Genomic DNA, 10,416 nt, shown 5'->3' on the forward strand with positions numbered 1-10,416 from the left:
ACATCTCACCCGGCTGACTAATCAAAAGAAGATCTACAGATGCTGTTAAGTAGAGATGAGCGGTGTTCGACTAGAACTGTTCGCCAATCTCAAATTCGAGCTGTTTTGTGCGGTGTTCGAGTTGTTCGACGAACCCGAACGATTTGCAAAAAATTCGGCTGTTCGAGGTTATGTTCGATAACTGTTCGTGCACCAAAAGCGTGTCCTGCATGTCTGGCGCTATTTAGAGCACCAATCATGCAGGGATTGTCTGCCACTCACTGTAATGCCACAGCCATGGTGGTTGTGGCATTACAGTGATTGCCCAAATCGATGGGAACAGTGACAACAGTGAAACATGAAAAGCCGGCAATTCAGCAGCGGCATACACCTGTACCCGACAATTTAGAACCGAAAGAATAGAGCTTCACACATAGATTAGATAGATATAAACATGTCAGCCACATATATACGAAGTACAGTGAAAGTGCTGCTTACTGTACTTGTCATTTAGCGTAAAGGATTTATCAAAAAAAATAATAGTGTTTTCATGCACTGTCTCTTTAAAAAAGCCGGCCGGCAATTCAGCATCTGTACCCGACAATTTATAACCGAAAGAATAGAGAATCACACATAGATTAGATAGATAGAAACATGTCAGCCACATACAGTACAGACCAAAAGTTTGGACATACCTTCTCATTTAAAGATTTTTCTGTATTTTCATGACTATGAAAATTGTACATTCACACTGAAGGCATCAAAACTATGAATTAACACATGTGGAATTATATACTTAACAAAAAAGTGTGAGACAACTGAAAATATGTCTTATATTCTAGGTTCTTCAAAGTAGCCACCTTTTGCTTTGATGACTGCTTTGCACACTCTTGGCATTCTCTTGATGAGCTTCAAGAGGTAGTCATCGGAAATGGTTTTCACTTCACAGGTGTGCCCTGTCAGGTTTAATAATTGGGATTTCTTGCCTTATAAATGGGGTTGGGACCATCAGTTGTGTTGTGTAGAAGTCTAGTGGATACACAGCTGATAGTCCTACTGAATGGACTGTTAGAATTTGTATTATGGCAAGAAAACAGCAGCTAAGTAAAGAAAAACGAGTGGCCATCATTACTTTAAGAAATGAAGGTCAGTCAGTCCAAAAAATTGGGAAAACTTTGAATGTGTCCCCAAGTGCAGTTGCAAAAACCATCAAGCGTTACAATGAAACTGGCACACATGAGGACCGCCCCAGGAAAGGAAGACCAAGAGTCACCTCTGCTTCTGAGGATAAGTTTATCCGAGTCACCAGCCTCAGAAACCGCAGGTTAACAGCAGCTCAGATTAGAGACCAGGTCAATTCCACACAGAGTTCTAGCAGCAGACACATCTCTTCAACAACTGTTAAGAGGAGACTTTGTGCAGCAGGCCTTCATGGTAAGATAGTTGCTAGGAAACCACTGCTAAGGACAGTCAACAAGCAGAAGAGACTTGTTTGGGCTAAAGAACACAAAGAATGGACATTAGACCAGTGGAAATCTGTGGTTTGGTCTGATGAATCCAAATTTGAGATCTTTAGTTCCAACCACTGTGTCTTTGTGCGATGCAGAAAAGGTGAACGGATAGACTCTACATGCCTGGTTCCCACCATCAAGCATGGAGGAGAAGGTGTGATGGTGTGGGGGTGCTTTGCTGGCTGACACTGTTGAGGATTTATTCAAAATTGAAGGCATACTGAACCAGCATGGCTACCACAGCATCTTGCAGCGGCATGCATTTCCATCCGGTTTGCGTTTAGTTGGACCATCATTTATTTTTCAACAGGACAATTACCCCAAACACACCTCCAGGCTGTGTAAGGGCTATTTGACCAAGAAGGAGAGTGATGGGGTGCTACGCCAGATGACCTGGCCTCCACAGTCACCAGACCTGAACCCAATCGAGATGGTTTGGGGTGAGCTGGACCGCAGAGTGAAGGCAAAAGGGCCAATAAGTGCTAAGCATCTCTGGGAACTCCTTCAAGATTGTTGGAAGACCATTTCCGGTGACTACCTCTTGAAGCTCATCAAGAGAATGCCAAGAGTGTGCAAAGCAGTCATCAAAGCAAAAGGTGGCTACTTTGAAGAACCTAGAATATAAGACATATTTTCAGTTGTTTCACACTTTTTTGTTAAGTATATAATTCCACATGTGTTAATTCATAGTTTTGATGCCTTCAGTGTGAATGTACAATTTTCATAGTCATGAAAACACAGAAAAATCTTTAAATGGGAAGGTGTGTCCAAACTTTTGGTCTGTACTGTATATACGAAGTACAGTGACAGTGTTGCTTACTGTGCTTGTCATTTAGTGTAAAGGATTTATTAAAAAAAATAATAGTGTTTTCATGCACCGTCTCTTTAAGAAAGCCGGCCGGCAATTCAGCAGCGGTACCCGACAATTTATAACAGACAGAATAGAGCTTCACACATAGATTAGATAGATAGAAACATGTCAGTCACATATATATGAAGTACAGTGATAGTGTTGGTTACTGTACTTGTCATTTAGTATTAAAATAAAGGATTTATTATTAAAAAAATTGGCGTGGGGTTCCCCTTAATTTTAGGCTCTAGCGGAGGTTAAGCAGACGGCTGGGGCAGATGTTTGAAGCCTGGGAAGGGGGTAATACCCACGGAGCTTCCCAGGCTACTAATATCAGCCCCCAGCTGAATACATAGCCTTTACTAGCTATTAAAATGGGGGACCCCCCAAAAAAAATGACGTGGGGTCCCCCCTAATTTAATAGCTAGCAAATGCTAGGCAGACAGCTGGGGGCTGATATTAATAGCCCAGGAAGGGAGCCATGAATATTGGCCCCCTCCCAGGCTAGAAACACCAGCCGTCAGCCGCCCCAGAAATGGCGCATTCATAGGATGCGCCAATTCTGGCACTTAGCCTCGCTCTTCCACGCTGCCCTGGTGCGGTGGCAGGGGGTAATAGGGTTGGGGTTGATGTCAGCTTATAATGCCAGCTGACATCAAGCCCAGGTTAGTAATGGAGAGGCGTCTATAAGACACCCCCATTACTAACCCCATAGTCAAAGTTAAAAAAAACACAAACACCCAGAATAAAGTCCTTTAATTGAAATAAAGACACAATCCTTTATTGTTCTAAATTAAACCATACTTACCGTCACGCCCATTCCAGCTGAAGCCAACGATCTCCTGCAATAAAAGAAAAATAATAAAGCAACCTCATCCTTACCTTTCCATGGTTCCCACGACAGCTTCAGCTCTGCTACATCGAGATGACAGGCTGGACCGCAGCAGAACGCTGCCATCCAGCCTGTCATCCCGCAGACACTGAGAAGAGCAGGCTTGCTTGCGCTGCTCAGCGTCTCTCTGTGACGACATCCAGATGAGCAGAGTTCATGTCCAATGAACTCGGCTCACCTCATGCACGTCACTGACAGCGTGGGAGAATTCTCCTGCGCTCAGCGCTTCAGCGTGAGAATTCTCCCACGCTGAAGCGCTGAGTGCAGGAGAATTTTCCCACGCTGTCAGTGACGTGCATAAGGTGAGCTCATGTCCAATGAACTCAGCTCACCTCCTGCACGTCACTGACAGCGTGGGAGAATTCTCCTGCACTCAGCGCTTCAGCGTGAGAATTCTCCCACGCTGAAGCGCTGAGTGCAGGAGAATTTTCCCACGCTGTCAGTGACGTGCATAAGGTGAGCTCATGTCCAATGAACTCAGCTCACCTCCTGCACGTCACTGACAGCGTGGGAGAATTCTCCTGCACTCAGCGCTTCAGAGTGAGAATTCTCCCACGCTGAAGCGCTGAGTGCAGGAGAATTTTCCCACGCTGTCAGTGACGTGCATGAGGTGAGCCGAGTTCATTGGACATTAACTCGGCTCATCTGGATGCCCTCACAGAGAGACACTGTGGAGCGCAAGCAAGCCTGCGCTTCTCAGTGTCTGCGGGATGACAGGCTGGATGGCAGCGTTCTGCTGCGGTCCAGCCTGTCATCTCGATGTAGCAGAGCTGAAGCTGTCATGGGAACCATGGAAAGGTAAGGATGATGTTGCTTTATTATTTTTCTTTTATTTCAGGAGATCGTTGGCTTCAGCTGGAATGGGCGTGATGGTAAGTATGGTTTAATTTAGAACAATAAAGAATTGTGTGTTTATTTCAATTAAAGGACTTTTTTCTGGGTGTTGTGTTTTTTTTAAATACTTTACTAGAAATTCATGGTGGTCATGTCTAATATTGGCGTGACCCCATGAATTTCGGGCTTAGGGCCAGCTGATAATGCCAAGCTGGCCCTAACCCCTTTATTACCCAGTGAGCCACCGCATCAGGGCCCTGGATGAGTTGGGTACAGCGCCAGAAGATGGCGCTTCTATGAACGCGCCATTTTCCGGGGTGGCTGCGGACTGCAATTTGCAGCAGGGGTGGCCCAGAAAGCTTGGGCCTCCCTGCGCTGCGGATTCCAGCCCCCAGCTGCCTAGTTGTACCTGGCTGGACACAAAAACAGGGCGAAGCCCCACGTCAATTTTCTTTAAATTATTTCATGAAATAATTAAGAAAAAAAGGGCTTCCCTATATTGTTGTGTCCGGCCAGGTACAAATAGGCAGCTGGTAGTTGGGGGCAGCCCGTTCCTGCCTGCTGTACCTGGCTGGACACAAATATAGTGCGAAGCCCCACGTCAATTTTTTTTAAATTATTTCATGAATTTCCTGAAATAATTTAAAAAAATTGAAGTGGGGCTTCGCACTATATTTGTGTCCAGCCAGGTACAGCAGGCAGGAACGGGCTGCCCCCATCCACCAGCTGCCTATTTGTACCTGGCCGGACACAACAATATAGGGAAGGCCTTTTTTTCTTAATTATTTCATGAATTTCATGAAATAATTAAAAAAAAGTACGTGGGGCTTCGCCCTATTTTTGTGTCCAGCCAGGTACAACTAGGCAGCTGGGGGCTGGAATCTGCAGCGCAGGGAGGCCCAAGCTTTCTGGGCCCCCCCCCCGCTACAAATTGCAGTCCGCAGCCACCCCGGAAAATGGCGCGTTCATAGAAGCGCCATCTTCTGGCGCTGTACCCAACTCATCCAGGGCCCTGGTGCGGTGGCTCACTGGGTAATAAAGGGGTTAGGGCCAGCTTGGTATTATCAGCTGGCCCCAAGCCCAAAATTCATGGGGTCATGCCATATTAGACATGACCGCCATGAATTTCTAGTAAAGTATTTAAAAAAAACACAACACCCAGAATAAAGTCCTTTAATTGAAATAAAGACACAATTCTTTATTGTTCTAAATTAAACCATACTTACCATCACACCCATTCCAGCTGAAGCCAACGATCTCCTGCAATAAAAGAAAAATAATAAACCAACCTCATCCTTACCTTTCCATGGTTCCCACGACAGCTTCAGCTCTGCTACATCGAGATGACTGGCTGGACCGCAGCAGAACGCTGCCATCCAGTCTGTCATCCCGCAGACACTGAGAAGCGCAGGCATGCTTGCGCTCCTCACTGTCTCGCTGTGACGGCATCCAGATGAGCCGAGGTCATGTCCAATGAACTCGGCTCACCTCATGCACGTCACTGACAGCGTGGGAAAATTCTCACGCTGAAGTGCTGAGTGCAGGAGAATTCTCCCACGCTGTCAGTGATGTGCATGAGGTGAGCTCATGTCCAATGAACTCAGCTCACCTCCTGCACGTCACTGACAGCGTGGGAAAATTCTCCTGCAATCAGCGCTTCAGCGTGAGAATTCTCCCACGCTGTCAGTGACGTGCATGAGGTGAGCCGAGTTCATTGGACATGAACTCGGCTCATCTGGATGTCGTCACAGAGAGACGCTGAGCAGCGCAAGCAAGCCTGCGCTTCTCAGTGTCTGCGGGATGACAGGCTGGATGGCAGCGTTCTGCTGCGGTCCAGCCTGTCATCTCGATGTAGCAGAGCTGAAGCTGTCGTGGGAACCATGGAAAGGTAAGGATGAGGTTGCTTTATTATTTTTCTTTTATTGCAGGAGATCGTTGGCTTCAGCTGGAATGGGCGTGATGGTAAGTATGGTTTAATTTAGAACAATAAAGGATTGTGTCTTTATTTCAATTAAAGGACTTTATTCTGGGTGTTTGTGTTTTTTTTAACTTTGACTATGGGGTTAGTAATGGGGGTGTCTTATAGACGCCTCTCCATTACTAACCTGGGCTTGATGTCAGCTGGCATTATAAGCTGACATCAACCCCAACCCTATTACCCCCTGCCACCGCACCAGGGCAGCGTGGAAGAGCGAGGCTAAGTGCCAGAATTGGCGCATCCTATGAATGCGCCATTTCTGGGGCGGCTGACGGCTGGTGTTTCTAGCCTGGGAGGGGGCCAATATTCATGGCTCCCTTCCTGGGCTATTAATATCAGCCCCCAGCTGTCTGCCTAGCCTTTGCTAGCTATTAAATTAGGGGGGACCCCACGTCATTTTTTTTTGGGGGGTCCCCCATTTTAATAGCTAGTAAAGGCTATGTATTCAGCTGGGGGCTGATATTAGTAGCCTGGGAAGCTCCGTGGGTATTACCCCCTTCCGAGGCTTCAAACATCTGCCCCAGCCGTCTGCTTAACCTCCGCTAGAGCCTAAAATTAAGGGGAACCCCACGCCAATTTTTTTAATAATAAATCCTTTATTTTAATACTAAATGACAAGTACAGTAACCAACACTATCACTGTACTTCATATATATGTGACTGACATGTTTCTATCTATCTAATCTATGTGTGATGCTCTATCTTTCTGTTCTAAATTGTCGGGTACCGCTGCTGAATTGCCGGCCGGCTTTTTTAAAGAGACAGTGCATGAAAACACTATTATTTTTTTAAATAAATCCTTTACACTAAATGACAAGTACAGTAAGCAACACTATCACTGTACTTATTATATATGTGACTGACATGTTTCTATCTATCTAATCTATGTGTGAAGCTCTATTCTTTCTGTTCTAAATTGTCGGGTACAGATGCTGAATTGCCGGCCGGCTTTTTTAAAGAGACGGTGCATGAAAACACTAATATTTTTTTTAATAAATCCTTTACACTAAATGACAAGTGCAGTAACCAACACTGTCACTGTGCTTCTTTTATGTGTGACTGACATGTTTCTATCTATCTAATCTATGTGTGATGCTCTATTCCTTCTTGTCTAAATTGTCGGGTACCGGTGTATGCCGCTGCTGAATTTGCCGGCCAGCTTTTTTAAAGAGAGTGTCTTCTGAGCAGTTTGTCAGCTTTTTGACACCTTTGCAGGTGTTTTCTATGTGTTTCTATGTGTTTTTGTTTGCCTGCCATTGGTTTTTACGGTGTTCGACGGTGTTCTAAGGTGTTCGACGAACATCCCGGTGTTCGACGAACCGAATCGAACCCGAACACTACGGGGGTGGCTCAACACTACTGTTAAGCTGGTTCTACAAATAAAATCCATAGATTACAGACCATTTCTGTGGGGGATAGACTTGGGAATATGTAAATTTATCTACTCAGATAATTCGTCAAAATGTTACATGAAGTTAAACGTAGTTGGCAGGATTTGAACCTACGCGGGAAGACCCCAATGGATTTCTAGTCCATCGCCTTAACCACTCGGCCACAACTACTCAGACACTGTTTCATTCTTATGAGTTTCACACCTTTTCTTATAGCACCATGATCAATATCAGTGATTATCCTTCTGGAAGACATTTCAGAAAATGGAAGATTTCAATTGGAAACAAAATTCCAGGCCTCACTGAAATGTAAAAATCTGATTTAAAGGTATCATCAATTGGAACCTTTTACAGTTCAAGGTTTATTAAAATTCATAAGGCGGATTTAGAGTGACTTTGTTCCAAACACCTCCTGAAAAAGGCTTTGAAAATGCTCAATAGTTTGAACAGATTCATTTCCATGCAAAAAGACTTGCTGTTCATATGATCAGGTATTGAGCGTCTTTGAACCTCATTAAGTTTCCCAAAACGCCAAGCGGTTAACAGAAGTGAGCATATCATTTTTCAGGTATATTTTGCTTGCTTTATACTTGCTATACAAGTCAATGAGTAGGTTAGAAAGACCCCTGGAAGGTTCCTGAGTGACGTTCACAGCATTTTGCGAGCAAAAAAGAAACTTAAACAAACTCATTTGATGCCCAAAACAATACTTAGAAAAACATCACCAAACTATGTTTACAAAAATGCTGGAAAACCCTAAAAAGGGTGATTCAGGAAAAGAATCGCTGTCGTTTCTTGAGGCCGTTTCGGCTTGAAATCCTGGTCAGTTTCAACCACCTGGAAAAAGTGTCATGCGAACATTGGCACAAGTCATAGATTACGATTGCTTGGTGTGACATAGATGATATGAGTTTTGCTTCATGAAGTCAAGTTTAACTTTTGAGTTAAACTTTATTCATAGATAGATCTTTTTGCCATGTGGATTTTAACTTTCTCTTTTTATGTTAAACCATGTGCATTGGCAAATTGAGTGTGAGCAGAAAAGATAAAACCGCTATGCACAAAGAATTTCTCAGGTTCCACTGAGATTTAAACTCAGATCACTGGATTCAGAGTCCAGAGTGCTAACCATTACACCATAGAACCACATGACAAATGAAGCTGGCTGGATTTTCTTTTGAAAACAGTAAAAGAGCATGTGTAAATAGTGGAAATGTGAGAAATTCAATCTTAATGAAGTGATCTGAGTTCTAATCTCAGTGGAACCTGGGAATTCATGCGTTATGATGAAAACTGGTTCTAAAGCTGTTCCGCAAATGTATATCTAACACACATTGGTAAATTAATATCTCCTCCCTTTTTATTCCACAATTGTGCTTAAAGTTCCATGATATTACAACAAAGACAGTTTTAAAATGTTGATGAAATCTGTCTAATAATTAGCGTGCTGGATGTATCAGCTGGAAAAAGGGTGAGAAAAAAAGAAATTGCAAAACTTCTGCTCATCCAGAAGTCACTAAAGATTTTTCATGGTGTGCTAAAAGGTTCCATCGGAAAGATAATTCAAGTAGAGTTGGTGCAAATCAAAGTTCATATCCCAGTCCATCAGCCACGGCAGTGGTCTGTGTTCGCTGGAAAAAAGGAGGATTTGCACCACATACCTGATGGCACCCTCTGAGCTTTGTTTGATTGGTGGTGTGATGCACAAGTGACATCTCACCCGGCTGACTAATCAAAAGAAGATCTACAGATGCTGTTAAGCTGGTTCTACAAATACAATCCATAGATTACAGAGCATTTCTGTGGGGGATAGACTTGGGAATATGTAAATTGATCTACTCAGATAATTCGTCAAAATGTTACATGAAGTTAAACGTAGTTTGCAGGATTTGAACCTACGCGGGAAGACCCCAATGGATTTCTAGTCCATCGCCTTAACCCCTCGGCCACAACTACTCAGACACTGTTTCATTCTTATGAGTTTCACACCTTTTCTTATAGCACCATGATCAATATCAGTGATTATCCTTCTGGAAGACATTTCAGAAAATGGAAGATTTCAATTGGAAACAAAATTCCAGGCCTCACTGAAATGTAAAAATCTGATTTAAAGGTATCATCAATTGGAACCTTTTACAGTTCAAGGTTTATTAATATTCATAAGGCGGATTTAGAGTGACTTTGTTCCAAACACCTCCTGAAAAAGGCTTTGAAAATGCTCAATAGTTTGAACAGATTCATTTCCATGCAAAAAGACTTGCTGTTCATATGATCAGGTATTGAGCGTCTTTTAACCTCATTAAGTTTCCCAAAATGCCAAGCGGTTAACAGAAGTGAGCATATCATTTTTCAGGTATATTTTGCTTGCTTTATACTTGCTATACAAGTCAATGAGTAGGTTATAAAGACCCCTGGAAGGTTCCTGAGTGACGTTCACAGCATTTTGCGAGCAAAAAAGAAACTTAAACAAACTCATTTGATGCCCAAAACAATACTTAGAAAAACATCACCAAACTATGTTTACAAAAATGCTGGAAAACCCTTAAAAGGGTGATTCAGGAAAAGATTCGCTGTCGTTTCTTGAGGCCGATTCGGCTTGAAATCCTGGTCAGTTTCAACCACCTGGAAAAAGTGTCATGCGAACATTGGCACAAGTCATAGAGAACGATTGCTTGGTGTGACATAGATGATATGAGTTTTGCTTCATGAAGTCAAGTTTAACTTTTGAGTTAAACTTTATTCATAGATAGATCTTTTTGCCATGTGGATTTTAACTTTCTCTTTTTATGTTAAACCATGTGCATTGGCAAATTGAGTGTGAGCAGAAAAGATAAAACCGCTATGCACAAAGAATTTCTCAGGTTCCACTGAGATTTGAACTCAGATCACTGGATTCAGAGTCCAGAGTGCTAACCATTACACCATAGAACCACATGACAAATGAAGCTGGCTGGATTTTCTTTTGAAAACAGTAAAAGAGC

General features: G+C 43.2%; 4 non-coding genes across 4 annotated transcripts; all 4 read right to left on the reverse strand.

Annotated features, from left to right (window-relative positions):
- Positions 1–7,524: 7,524 nt before the first annotated feature.
- Positions 7,525–7,606, reverse strand: TRNAS-AGA (transfer RNA serine (anticodon AGA)). Its single transcript has one exon. It is a non-coding gene; the product is annotated as a tRNA-Ser (tRNA).
- A 903-nt stretch (positions 7,607–8,509) lies between these two features.
- TRNAQ-CUG (transfer RNA glutamine (anticodon CUG)) lies at positions 8,510–8,581 on the reverse strand. Its single transcript has one exon. It is a non-coding gene; the product is annotated as a tRNA-Gln (tRNA).
- Positions 8,582–9,309: 728 nt separating this feature from the next.
- On the reverse strand, positions 9,310–9,391 carry TRNAS-AGA (transfer RNA serine (anticodon AGA)). Its single transcript has one exon. It is a non-coding gene; the product is annotated as a tRNA-Ser (tRNA).
- A 903-nt stretch (positions 9,392–10,294) lies between these two features.
- Positions 10,295–10,366, reverse strand: TRNAQ-CUG (transfer RNA glutamine (anticodon CUG)). Its single transcript has one exon. It is a non-coding gene; the product is annotated as a tRNA-Gln (tRNA).
- Between the last annotated feature and the right edge of the window lie 50 nt (positions 10,367–10,416).

The sequence above is a fragment of the Phyllobates terribilis genome, unplaced genomic scaffold (genome assembly GCF_046119375.1).
Source record: "Phyllobates terribilis strain yellow unplaced genomic scaffold, ASM4611937v1 Scaffold_13__5_contigs__length_258822181, whole genome shotgun sequence".
Taxonomy (NCBI): domain Eukaryota; kingdom Metazoa; phylum Chordata; class Amphibia; order Anura; family Dendrobatidae; genus Phyllobates; species Phyllobates terribilis.